Genomic DNA, 12,373 nt, shown 5'->3' on the forward strand with positions numbered 1-12,373 from the left:
GGGAGAAAACATAAGCATCCTGAGTATCTGAGGGGAGAAAACATAAGCATCCTGAGTATCTGATAGCAAAAGTTGAGCTGACCTTTTATAGCGAACCAATAGTGAGCTTTAGTTTTGCAATATGTATGAGCCTTATTATCACTGTTATAAGAGCACGCATGTTAAATCAATAAATTGAGACTTGTTGATCATCATCGGATGTGCTTGTCTCCCGTCGACTCCGTCAATTTCTCTCCTGGGCCTTCAGGCACCTGCATCCCTTTTCACCTTCTAGAAGGAAGTGAGCTGCATCTCAGCTGCTTTTTTTTGGGGGGACAGTAATGATGTTTTCTGTGGTGGTGAAACAGCAGGCCAAAGGCTGACAAACTGAATCCTGACCTGAGCCAACAGAAGCCATGAGAAAGCTGACAGGAGGTTCAGGAGAACAGAGTTCTGGAGCAGTGAAAAACAACTTGTTTTTCCTGAGAAAGAGCTCCAGGTCTGTGGAAAAAAACCTACTTTCCCTGAAAAAGAGCTCTAGGACTGTGATAAACACCAGCACCCATATAAACTGTTTTTTCACTCTTAGATAGAAAAATGAAAACTATCTCTCACAAACAACTTTTCCTGCACTTACACACTGGGGCTTTGAGTGACCAATCAATACAAGGTAAGAACTTGTTACTTACCAATTGGGGATAGACAGGGGATATTCTTTAAAAACCCTATAAAAAGGCCTATTAAAAGACCCTTTAAAAACAACACAGGAGCAATCCTTTCTTTTTGCACCATAAACCGTGTCCTGCATCCCTCTTTATCGAGCGCTGTTGCAGTGCCCTTTTATTTCACAGCTTTTTGGATGGTCTGTTCCAGTTCACCCCCTGTATGTTATATTTCCCCAAGCTGGATTATTCCCAGTTTATATCCCTCCCCTTTTACCCTTCAATCATTATAATCCCCACCCTGTATTCCAGCGCCTTCCCTATCCATCACTGTAAACTCTGCCCCTGTTCTGGACCCTTCCCTGTCAGTCTCCTGTAAACCCCCTCCCCTGCAAGTTCCGCCCCTCTGGAATTCCCCTAGTGTATGATGCCCCATTGGCCCATGTGACCTGCCCTCTCCACCCCCTTATCCCCATTGGTCCCTGAGATGTATTCCCCTCCTTTTGCTCCTCCCTCCTTGATTCCCTATGGGCTCAGCGATTGTGCCCACCCGCAGTTCTAGTGCTGTATAAAATCCTGAGCACGCTGGTGCTCGGGGCTCTTTGGTTCCTGTTCCCTTTGACAAATAAACCTTCCTCAGAATCTCACACCGAAGGCCTCCCTCTCCTCTTTAGTCTGCTCCCTGACGCTGACACCATTCCAGCTGTAGAGCAGGTGGCTCCAAGGTTCAGCTCTCCCCATTTCAGGGGAAGCTGTTCCCCACTCATGGCACCGCATCGCCCCTGAGCCAGCTGTGGACTCCAGCGTGGTGTCAGCCCAGGGCTCCTGCTGGGCTGAGTCTGCCCTCAGGCAGGGCTCAGCTCCCCCACAGCATCTCAGTGTCACCTGTGAGCCCCATGGAGAAGACACCTCTGTGCCCTCTGCTCAGAATTTCTATGCCAGGACAGCAGCAATGCAACCCAAATCTGCCTTAAACCTGGTGGGGTGAGGAACTCATGCACCAGGGGCTTTCTCGCCATCCTGCTGCTCACGGCCAAGATATTTTCCCTGCCCCTCTGCCAGGGCAATGCCCTGTGCCAGTTCTGCTGTGAGGCTTTCCTGGGGTGGTGCTGGCACCAGTAATTCCTTCAGTATTGGAACTGGAGTCAGCGAACACGACTGAGCCCTGGTGAGCTCTCAGGATGGCCAGGGAAAACTGACCTACCTGGCCCACCCCAAAATTCACCCAAGTTCATCTGGAGCCGATGGACCCAGTGGCCAAGAACAACCCCAGAGCCAGGTAGAACCACTCACCCTTTTCCAGGACACTGCGGTGGCTCTACCCCACCCTGGCCAGGTATTACAGGTGACTGTGTAGGGCCCCTCACCCAGGAAACCCCACAGCCCCACAGTGCCCCGCAGACAGGTTGACCCAGCAGCCCCATCCCGCCAGGGGAGGAAATTGCAAAACACATAAATAATTTCAACATGCTTTTGACATTTGAACATTTTTTTTAGCAGTTAAATTCTTTTGAGTAAATCAAGAATTTTGGGGCTGTTGTGTTGTATTTTATTTGCAGAGATGCCCAACGAAGGCAGGAATGATGCATTTGACTCCATGTTCTCAGAAGGCTAATTTATTACTTTACAATACTATATTATATTAAAGAATACTATACTATACTAAAGAATACAGAAAGGATACTTACTGATTGTTCAAAAGATAATAATGAAAGCTTGTGACTCTTTCCAGAGTCTTGACACAGCTTGGCCTTAATTGGCCAATGAGTCAAAATAACTAACACCAGAATCCAATCAAACAATCATCTGTGGGTAAACAATCTCCAAACACATTCTGCATATGAACACAACACAGGAGAAGCAAATGAGACAAGAATTGTTTTCCTTTTTCTCTGAGGCTTATCAGCTTCCCAGGAGAAAAATCCTGGGTGAAGGGATATTTTCAGAGAATGTGAATGCCACAGTGTTATAGATGAGTAATTAGATGGTTAGCATTCACAATTAAAGGGTGAACATTATAGGGATGTTAAGAGAAGTTTTACAGATGTAGAGTTATATTACTGCAATGTGTTCCCCCCACCCAGCATTGGTGGGTCTTGGTAGTCTGGGCATTTGGGGAGGGGCAGGCTTGTTATTAAGAGGCATGGCTCAGCAACACCTGACCTCCAATCAAGTTACAAGAAAGCAGTCTACACCAAGGAACAGCGATGAAGAGTTAACAGACAGCCTTTGGGAGGAGCTTTGGCTACCTGCTGCAACACCAAGGATATAAAATGAGAGCAGCCATGTTGTGGATGGGCCGGCCATGTGTTACCGGCCACGAAGTGAGGGAGGCTCCCAGCACCGTAATTTTTTCCTTATTTAGTCCTTTTGTTGTAATTTTTGTTAAGGTTTTAATAAACCTTTAAAAATGTTGAGATGTGAACGGTCGTTTCTCACAGGGAGAAAAAGTTTTACAAGAAAGCTTGTTTTGAATTTATATTTTTTCTTTTAAACCCAGGCCATTCTGACCACACTCAGAGTGAAACACAGCCTTTCTCACCACCGGGACACCCACCCCCTACTCAACCCACTCCCTCTGGACTCTGCACAACTCCCAACACACCATTTGTCTGGGGGAAAGCACAGACTGTGTCAAGGCAGCAGAGCCCAGACCTGGCCTGACTTCCCCAGAGCACTGGAAAGGAGGAAGTCCAGATCCAGGGACACACACATGGACACACACATGGACACAGAGCAAAGCTTTGCTCAAAGAGTTTATTGGTTATTGAATACAGATTATTTAGGGGAAATAGCCCAGGGCTCAAAGGGATCAGAGGGTTCCTCCAGGGATGATCATCTCCTCATGCCACTGGAGAGGAAAAAGGACACTGGTCCTTCCAACCTTAAAAGACAAACCCCAGAATGTGACCTCTGGAGCTCACTGGGCCATAGATGGGCTTTGTCCCCACCCCTGTCCCTGCAGGCACAGCTCACCTAGGCATCCAGAGAGGCAGCCAGGCGCTTCTGCCGCAGAAGAGCACGCAGCACTTTAGCCACAGGGGGCTGGGGACAAAGGCAGAGTTAGAGACACACTGGGGGCACTGGGCTGGACTGGGAGGCAGGGCAGAGCAGGGAGGGGGCTTAGGGAAGGGGCTGTGGGAGCAATGGGGTGCAGGACTGCTGTGCTCCTGCCCAGAAGCACTGGGCTCCTGGCCAAGAGGCACAGCTGGGGCAGGGGCTGCGTCCTGGCTCATCCAGGGGCTCCTGGGGTGACCGGGATGGGAATGCAGCAGGGGCCCTGGGGAAAGGCTTCCCTGGTGAGGAGCCCTGGGGAAAGGCATTGTCTGGGCTGTCAGGAGGGGTGCACTGGCCTGTGCTGGGACAGACTGGGATGGCCTGGCCTCTGGTGGCCATGAAAGGGGAGGGTCTGACACCGGCAGAACTCTTGGTACCCACCAGAGGTGTCTCCAGGACCACAACATTGTCTAAATCCAGCTGCAGAGAGACCAGGAGACCTTGCTGGTCACTGGGATGTCCCCGGTGCCAGCAAGGGATGGGGGGACACCACTGCCCCCCAGTTCCCTGAGGGCATGCCCTCCAAAGACAGCAGCCCACTCACCTCTCGGAGGTCATCTTGGGTTCCTTCCAGGAGTGCCTGGAAAGGAGAACAAAGGCTGGGTCTGGACTGGATCTTGTGGGGCTGGGGGGGGACACAGCTCCAGGGAGCAGGGCACAGGCAGAGGGATGGGAATTCAGGGCCTCCAAGGAGATCTGTTTGAGCTGGGGGGAGACCCAAAGTCACTGATCTGGGGTCAATTGAGGGCCCAGGGAATGGGGCTGGGGGTGTGGAAGGAGCAGGGTTTGGGGTACATGGGAGGAGAAAGGAATTGAGGTGTAGAGACACGGGAGTTCAAGGGAGGGGTTTCCAGGGGACAGAAGAACAAGGATGGGTGGGAACAAAACCAACAGGACTGGGAGATCATAGGAGTATGAGGAGTGAGTCAGGGAATTCTACAGGAGGGCCCTGCTACAGCGGCCAGGAAGAAAGGCAAAGGCTTGAAGGGAGATACGGAAGGAAAGTACTTGGTAATGGTCGGTGGGAGGGCGTTTGGGGACCCTGAATGGGACACAGAGGAGGGACCAAAAGGGTGGGATGGGAGGCCAGAAAGGGCAGGATGTGGGGACAGCCTTTAGCTGGTACCTCACCTTGGCCTTTGCCGGGGGGCACAGCAGGATGGAGAAGAGCAGGGCCACGCTGAGCACAGCCACCTTCATCTTCCTCTCGCTCTGGGCAGCGCTGCCTGAGGCTGCAGCAGGTGAGGAGCACCTTTATCCCTGCTGGGACTCCTCCCTGCACCCTCTCTGCCAGCCCCCAGGACAGAGCCCGGCTTGGCACAGCCCCCAGCCGTGGCCACAAACCCTGCGCTGGTGCAGAGTCCATCCCACCTGTGGCACAGGTCCAGCCCCGCTCTCACTCCAGCTTCCTTGATTTGGCAGCGGCCCACGGGGGGGGTCCAGGCATCTTAGGTGGAGGGCAGCGATCCAAAGGCATCCGGAGACCCTGTGGGGACAACCTCCAGTCTAATGCAATCCATCCTCCGAGACTTCCCACAGCCAGACCCAGATTCCCCCATCTTCTGCTGCCCCTCGCTCTCCCAGAGCTTTTCCTGGGGGACACCCCAGAGCTGAGCCCGGCCCCAAACCCAACACGTGGACGAGCAAGGGGAACAAGGGACATGTGATCAGGTGGGTGATTGGCATCTTAGTCACTGCAGACCCTGGGGAGCACTGGGCAATGCTGATCACCTGCAGACAAGGATGAGGGTTGGGGAATGGCTCAGGAGTGACAATTCCCACATCCACACAACCCAATATCCCTTTTCCTGCAGATGCCAAACCCATCCCAGCTCCATGCCCAGAGCACTGTCCAGAGGGGAATATGCTCTGCCCTGCCCCTCCTCCTGTCACACCTGCAGCAACGGAACCCTCCCAGAGCACCTGGGTCATGGCCCTGGCTCTGGGCCCAGGCCAGCACTGGCCCTGAGCAGGATGTGCCCATCCCCAGGGACATGGGGAAGTGGGCACCTGTCCCCAGGCAGCCACTTGGAGCTAACTGGGGTAACAGAGGTGCCCTGTGAGGAGGAGGGGTGTTGGTGCCCTGCCAGCATCCCTGACAAGCCCTGTTTACCCAGGCCCTGAGGCACCAGGAGGACATTCAGACATCTTGGGCTCTCTGGGACTGCCTGGTGCAGGGTGGTCTGTGCATGGGGGAGCTGAGAGTAAAAGGATCCCTGTTGGGGACAAGCCCCACTCCAACAAAATCCATCCTCCAACAGCCCCCAGAACCACGTACCCTCATCTCCTGCTGCCTCTTCCCTCCCTGAGCTTTCCCTTGGGGACAGCCCAGAGCTGAGCCCATCCCAAAATCCGTTGGGTCCCAGCAGAATTGCCACTGTTCCTATCTGGCACTTTGAGGAAACAGTGGTGGGCACTGACCTCTCTTCCTGGGGAATCAGGACCCCAAACTCAGGGAAAACAGGCATGTGGGAGGACTTTGAGTCAAGGGCAGGCAGGTGATTGGGATCTGCACTCACTGGAGACACTGGAAGCACTGGGCAGTGTTGATCACCTGTTGATGACCTTGCAGACAAGGCTGAGCCTTGGTCAATGCCTCAGCTGTGCTCCTTGCCACAGCCTGACCACTCCATTTCCCTTTCCCCACAGGCCCCAAATCAGTCTCATCTCCAGCCCCAGAGCAGAGTCCCGAGGGCAATGTCCCCTGCCCTGCCCCTCACCCTGTCCCACCCATGGCCACCGTGCCCACCCAGAGCACCTGTGTCCCGCTCTACACAGCTGCCCCATGCAGGGTGCCAGGGACCCCATCCCCAACAAGGCTCAAACTCCAGCCCTGGCCCTGGCTGCCATCACCTGCAGCTCCCGAGGGAAGGGCCCTTGTGCCCACACAGGGTCTCTGCAATGCCCAGGACCTGAACCAAGGCCAGCACTGGCCCTGAGCAGGATGTGCCCATCCCCAGGGACATGGGGAAGTGGGCACCTGTCCCCAGGCAGCCACGTGGAACTAACTGGGGTAACAGAAGTGCCCTGTGAGGAGGAGGGGTGTTGGTGCCCTGCCAGCACCTCTAACAAGCCCTGTTTACCCATTGCCCGAGGCACCAGGAGGACATTCAGACATCTTGGGCTTCCAGGAAGGAAAATCCACTGTGAAGTGGTTCCCGAGAGCTGTCCATGGCTGTGATTCCTGTTTGACATTCCAGGGCATTAGTGAAGGGTTCTGCACATCTCTTTCCCCAGGGACAATGTGAATCCATCTGAGAGGTGTCGTGGCCCAGCTGGGAAAACATTTCAGGCCACTGCCTTGACTGTTGGCTATGGAACTTGCTCAAGGAGCTGCAGGGCCCAGGAAGATTTTCCTGTGGAGTGCCCCAGGACTGAGAGACCAGAGTGTCCCTGTGGGGGATCCTTGACCAGAGCAAAAGGGCTATGATATCTTTGGGGTGCTGAGGACACCTTGGAGTGGAATTGAGGACATGTCTACAGGATTCCAATTGCAGAAGGAGGCCAAGGAGAGATCCAGGCCTCCTTGGAGATCAGTGCCAGTCAGGGGGGTGGCACTGGACAGCCACTGACCACGTGCCAACAGCCCGGGCAGAAGGAGCTGGACATGCCCAGAGGCTCCCAGTGTGGGCAGATTGGCCCTGCAGCTTCAGGGACCCCATGGGAATGTCCCTGCCCCCCTCGGGGCTGTGGATGAGCTGTGCAGAATCTCTCCCTCCAGCTCTCAGCAGCATTTCAGCAATGAGGTATTTCCCCTCTTTGACTGACTGGGGCTTTGGCATAAACAATTTACATCAGGGTCCTCAGCACAGGAAAGGCTCAGACCTCATGGAGCAGCTCCAGAGGAGCTGAGATGCTCCAAAGGGTTGGAGCACCTCTGTGACAGAGACAGGCTGGAGGAGTTGGGGCAGTTCAGCCTAGAGCAGAAAAGGGCCTGGGGAGACCCCATTGTGACCTTGCAGGACTTCCAGGAACCTCACAGGAAACGTGGGGAGAAATGTTTTAGTAGGGCCTGTCTGAGTTGGGTAAGGGGAAATGGTTTTAAAGCAGAAGAGGATAAGTTCAGACTGGAGATAGGGAAAAAATCTTTGATGCTGTGTTTGGTTAAGCACTGGCACAAGTTTCCCAGACACCTGGTGGATGCCCCATCCTTGGAAATATTCCTGGTTGCATGGGCTGTGAACAACATGATGGAGGAAAAGTTGTCTCTGCTCCCACCCCACAGGAGGCCCTGTGGTGTCAGCTACCAGAGGGGTCGGTGTCTCTTGTAGGATTCAATTCCCCCGGAGAGCAGAGGGAACACATGGCAGCACAGATGGCAGGAACGTCCTCCCATGGAGATGGGAATATTCTGGATCAACAGGCTCAGGCTGCCCAGTTTTGTGTCTTTGTAGATGGACACCGGTGTCAGAAGAGACTGAGAACCAGGAGGCTCCACAGTGTCTCTGAGTGCCCTGTCTCTGAGTGCCCTTGGTTCCATGAGGCCCCACAGAATCCCAGGATGTGGTAATTAAGTTCCTTTGTTATGAAACAGTCATGTTATAAGAAAAAGTAGTTTTTTCTGGTTGTCCCCCATGCATGTTGGTTTGCCCTGGAGAGGTACCCTCCCATCCCCCTGTCCATCTACCTCATGACCAACCCCTTATTCCAGATCCTTCCTTGCTACTCAGGGAAACCCTGTCCTCCTCCCTTGTCCATTACAGAAACCCCACCTTTCTCTCTAGAAACTTCTGTGTCCATCTTGTACCCCTCGAATACCCACTGGTATGCTCAGTCCACACTCCTGCCCTGTTGTTCCCCCCTGGTTGTCACAATGTGTACCCCGCCTTGTGCTCCTCCCCAGGTTTCTGCCATTGCTCCTGGTTTGTATCCTCCCCATGTTCCCTCCCCCGTACTAAAGCTGTTGTGACCCTGGATTTGCTGTCACTTGTTTCTGGGCCCTTTTGGAGATAAAAAAATCTCTTGGGAGCCTGCACAAGTGATCCCTCTCTTCCTTGGCTCTGGATTCCTCAGCTCGGGACAACATCAGTATCTGCACAGAGCAGCCTGCTGCTTCTGGGAGACAAGCAGCCCTGCTTGTACCACCAGCCCGACCGGCCCGAAGGGCGGATAGGGAGTGGCCACTCCTGGCAGGGAACAGGAGACAGGGCAAGCTGCAGCCATCTCCGAGTGGCCACCGTGTCACCAGGGCCCCTTTGGCTCCATGAGGCCCCAGAGAATCCCAGGGCCCCTTTGGCTCCATGTGGCCCCACAGTGTCACAAGGACCCACTGGACACCACAAGGCCCTGAGGTATCCCAATGGATCCTTGATTCCATTTGGCCTCACTGTGTCACGAGGGGCTCTGGATTCCCTGAGACTCCACAGTGTCACAGTGTCCCCTTGTTTCCACAAGTCACAGGGTCACAATGGCCCCTGAGCATCTTTAGGCACCAGAGTGTCACAGCATCCCCTCAGTTCCCTGAACTCCACAGTGTCACAATGTCCCCTTGGTGCCATTTAGTCCTGCAGTGCTGCTCCTCATGGTTCCTGGGAGCCATGAGGCCCTGAGGGATCACAGTGGATGGTTCCATGAAGCCCCACAGGTTGGCAGTCTCCTCTTGGTTCCATGAGGGCCAATGGCCCCAAGGGGCCTCTGGATTCTACCAGGGCCCAGAGTGCCACAAAGCCCCTGTGATCCCACGAGTCCCTGCAGTGTCACCATGTCCCCATGAATCCTTGCAGTGTCACCATGTCCCCAGGAGGCTATGCAGTGTCACAGTGTCCCCAGGAGGCCATGCAGTGTCACAGAGGAGCAGCACTGGTGAAGACACAGCACCAGGGGAGGTTTGGCAGCATTCCTCTCTCTGTGACACCGCAGCAGTGGCAGGCACAATGTTCCCCACTCTATGACACTACAGGTGTGGCAGTACCATGTCCCCCTCTCTGTGACACTACAGCAGTGGCAATTCCAATCTGCCCCTCTCTGTGACAACGCAAGGGTGGCAGCCCCAAAATTCCACTCTGTACGACCCCACAGCAATGGCTGCCCCAGGGTTCCCTTCTCTGTCGCACCAGAGCAGTAGCAGTGCCAGCATTCCCCTCTGTGTGACAGCACAGTGGTGGCAATCCTGACCTTCCCCTCTCTGTGACACCAGAGGTGGCACTCCCAGCGTTCTCCTCTGCCTGACACCAACACAGTGGCAAACCAAAGATTCCCCTCTCTATGAGAAAACAGTGGGGGCAGCCCCAACATTCCAATCTCTCTGACACCACAACGGTGGCAGCCCCAACATTCCCCTGTCTATGAAAACACAGAAGTAGCAGCCCCAATGTTCCCCTCTTTGACATTGTAGCAGTGGCAGCCCCAGTGTCCCACTCTGTGACACCACAGCGGTCACAACCTCAACTTTGCCCTCCTTGTGACACTGCAGCTGTGGAAGCCCCAGGTGTCTCTGTGAAACCCCAGCAGTGGCAGCCCCAGAGTCCCTCCCTCTCTGACACCACAGCAGTGGCAGCCCCAAAGTTCCCCTGTCTGTGATACCACAGTGGTGGTACCCAGAAGTTCTCTCAGTGACACCATTGCTGTGGCAGCCCCAGTGTCCCCCCTCTGTGACACTGCAGCGGTGGAAGTTCCCATCTCTATGACACTGCAGGCGTGGCTGTCCAAAGTTCTACTCTCTATGACAGCACCGCAGTGGCAGTTCCAACATTCCCCTCTCTGTGACACCTCAACATTTGCAGCCCCAGTGTTCCCCTCTCAGTGACACCATAGTGGTGGCAACCTCAGTGTTCCGTCTCTGTGACATGACAGAAGTGGCAATACCAATGTTCCCTTGTCTATGATGCCAAAGTGATTGCAACCCCAGTGTTCCCAGTGTTCTCCTGTCTATGACAGCATTGCAGTGGCAGCCCCAATATTCCCCTCTCTGTGACACCTCAACATTTGCAGCCCCAGTGTTCCCCTCTCAGTGACACCACAGTGGTGGCAATGGCAACCTCAGTGTTCCGTCTCTGTGACATGACAGAAGTGGCAATACCAATGTTCCCTTGTCTATGATGCCAAAGTGATTGCAACCCCAGTGTTCCCAGTGTTCTCCTGTCTATGACAGCGTTGCAGGGGCAGCCCCAATATTCCCCTCTCTGTGACACCTCAAAATCTGCAGCCCCACTGTTCCCTTCTATGATACCACAGCAACAGCCACCCCAGCCTTCCCCTCTCTGTGACCCCACAGCTCTGGAAGCCGCTGTGTTCCCCTCTCTGTGACACCACAGCTGTGGCAGTCCCATTGTCCCGGTCTCTGTGACACCACAGCTTTGGCAGTCCCATTGTCCTGCTCTCTGTGACACCACAGCAGTGGCTGCCCAAACGTTCCCCTCTCTGTGACACCACAGCTGTGGCAGTCCCATTGTCCTGCTCCCTGTGACACCACAGCTGTGGCAGTCCCGTTGTCCTGCTCCCTGTGACACCACAGCGGTTGCTGCCTGAGCGTTCCCCTCTCTGTGACACCACAGCTGTGGCAGCAGCACAAGAACAGAAGCAGCAGTCGTGCAACAACAGGGGAGCCGTGGAGGAGCAGAGATGGAGCTCAGAATAGCAGGAGATGAGCAGTGGTGGAGCAGTGGTGGAACAGTGGTGGAGCAGTGTTGGACAAGCAGAGGAACTGTGCTGGAACACCCCCAGAGCAGCACTGGAGCAGCTTTTGAGCAGCAGTGGAGTAACCATGGAAAAGGTGGAACAGTGGTGGGACAGGAGCCACAGCCATGAACAGTGGTGGGACAGGAACCACAGCCATGAACAGTGGTGGAACCGGAACCACAGCCATGTGTGATACTCACATGCCCTCTGAACAGAGAGACATAATTCTGTCTCTCAGGTTTTTTCCTGGAGAAGTACAGAGGGAAAACAGTTTTTATCTCTGCTTGCTGCTCCTGGTATTCTGCACAAGTGGAATGTGTTGGGAAGGTTGTTTACCTCAAGGAATTTGGTCATTGGATTCTGGTGGAGATTGTTTATGTTAATTAGCCCATCAGGTCCAAGCTGTGCGGACCTGTGGGTCTGCATACAGTCACAAGTTTTTAGTTAGAAGTAAGTATTCTTTAGTATTCTTTGTAGTATTGTTATAGTATAGTATAATGTAACGTAATATAGTATTAATAAAGCGAGTGTTGAGCATTCCAAAGCCTTGGAGTCAGATGCCAATCATTTCCTGCCTCGGGGGTCACCTGATTTTGGTACAGCCATGAACAGTGGTGGGACAGGAACCACAGCCAGGAACAGCGGTGGCACACTGGTGGCAGGCACAGTGGTGGCATGTTGGTGGCACACTGGTGGCACACTGGTGGCATGTTGGTGGCACAGGCCCCGCAGCAGTGGAGCGGTGCCGGAGGTGCCGAAGCTGCGGGACACAGAGCGGCTCCAAGCGCTGTGTCCTGCAGGAGCCCGCCCCGCACACCAGAGCAATCCCATCAGGCTGAACCAGAGTGGGGGCAGCAGCAGGAATTGCTGCTGGGCTCTGGAAGGTGCGGATGGAGAACATTTAATGGTGACCTGGGGGTTTGATCCTGCTCATTGTGGCCACTTTTGGGGTGCTGGGACAGTTCCAGTCCATCTGAAGTCATGAACTCAGGAGATACTCAGGACAAAAGCAATCAAACTGCTTTCTTTACTGGAGGGAAACACAGCTTGGGAGAAGT

At 54.1% G+C, this 12,373-nt stretch overlaps 1 long non-coding RNA gene and 1 pseudogene across 1 annotated transcript; both read left to right on the forward strand.

Moving 5' to 3' along the window:
- Positions 1-12,373, forward strand: part of LOC132334706 (zinc finger protein 850-like) — a 1,213,125-nt pseudogene that overhangs the window by 176,896 nt on the left and 1,023,856 nt on the right.
- Positions 5,184-11,859, forward strand: LOC132334900 (uncharacterized). Its single transcript, XR_009488547.1, has 3 exons — positions 5,184-5,369; positions 8,093-8,204; positions 11,192-11,859. It is a non-coding gene; the product is annotated as an uncharacterized LOC132334900 (long non-coding RNA).

The sequence above is a fragment of the Haemorhous mexicanus genome, chromosome 16 (genome assembly GCF_027477595.1).
Source record: "Haemorhous mexicanus isolate bHaeMex1 chromosome 16, bHaeMex1.pri, whole genome shotgun sequence".
NCBI classification, from domain to species: domain Eukaryota; kingdom Metazoa; phylum Chordata; class Aves; order Passeriformes; family Fringillidae; genus Haemorhous; species Haemorhous mexicanus.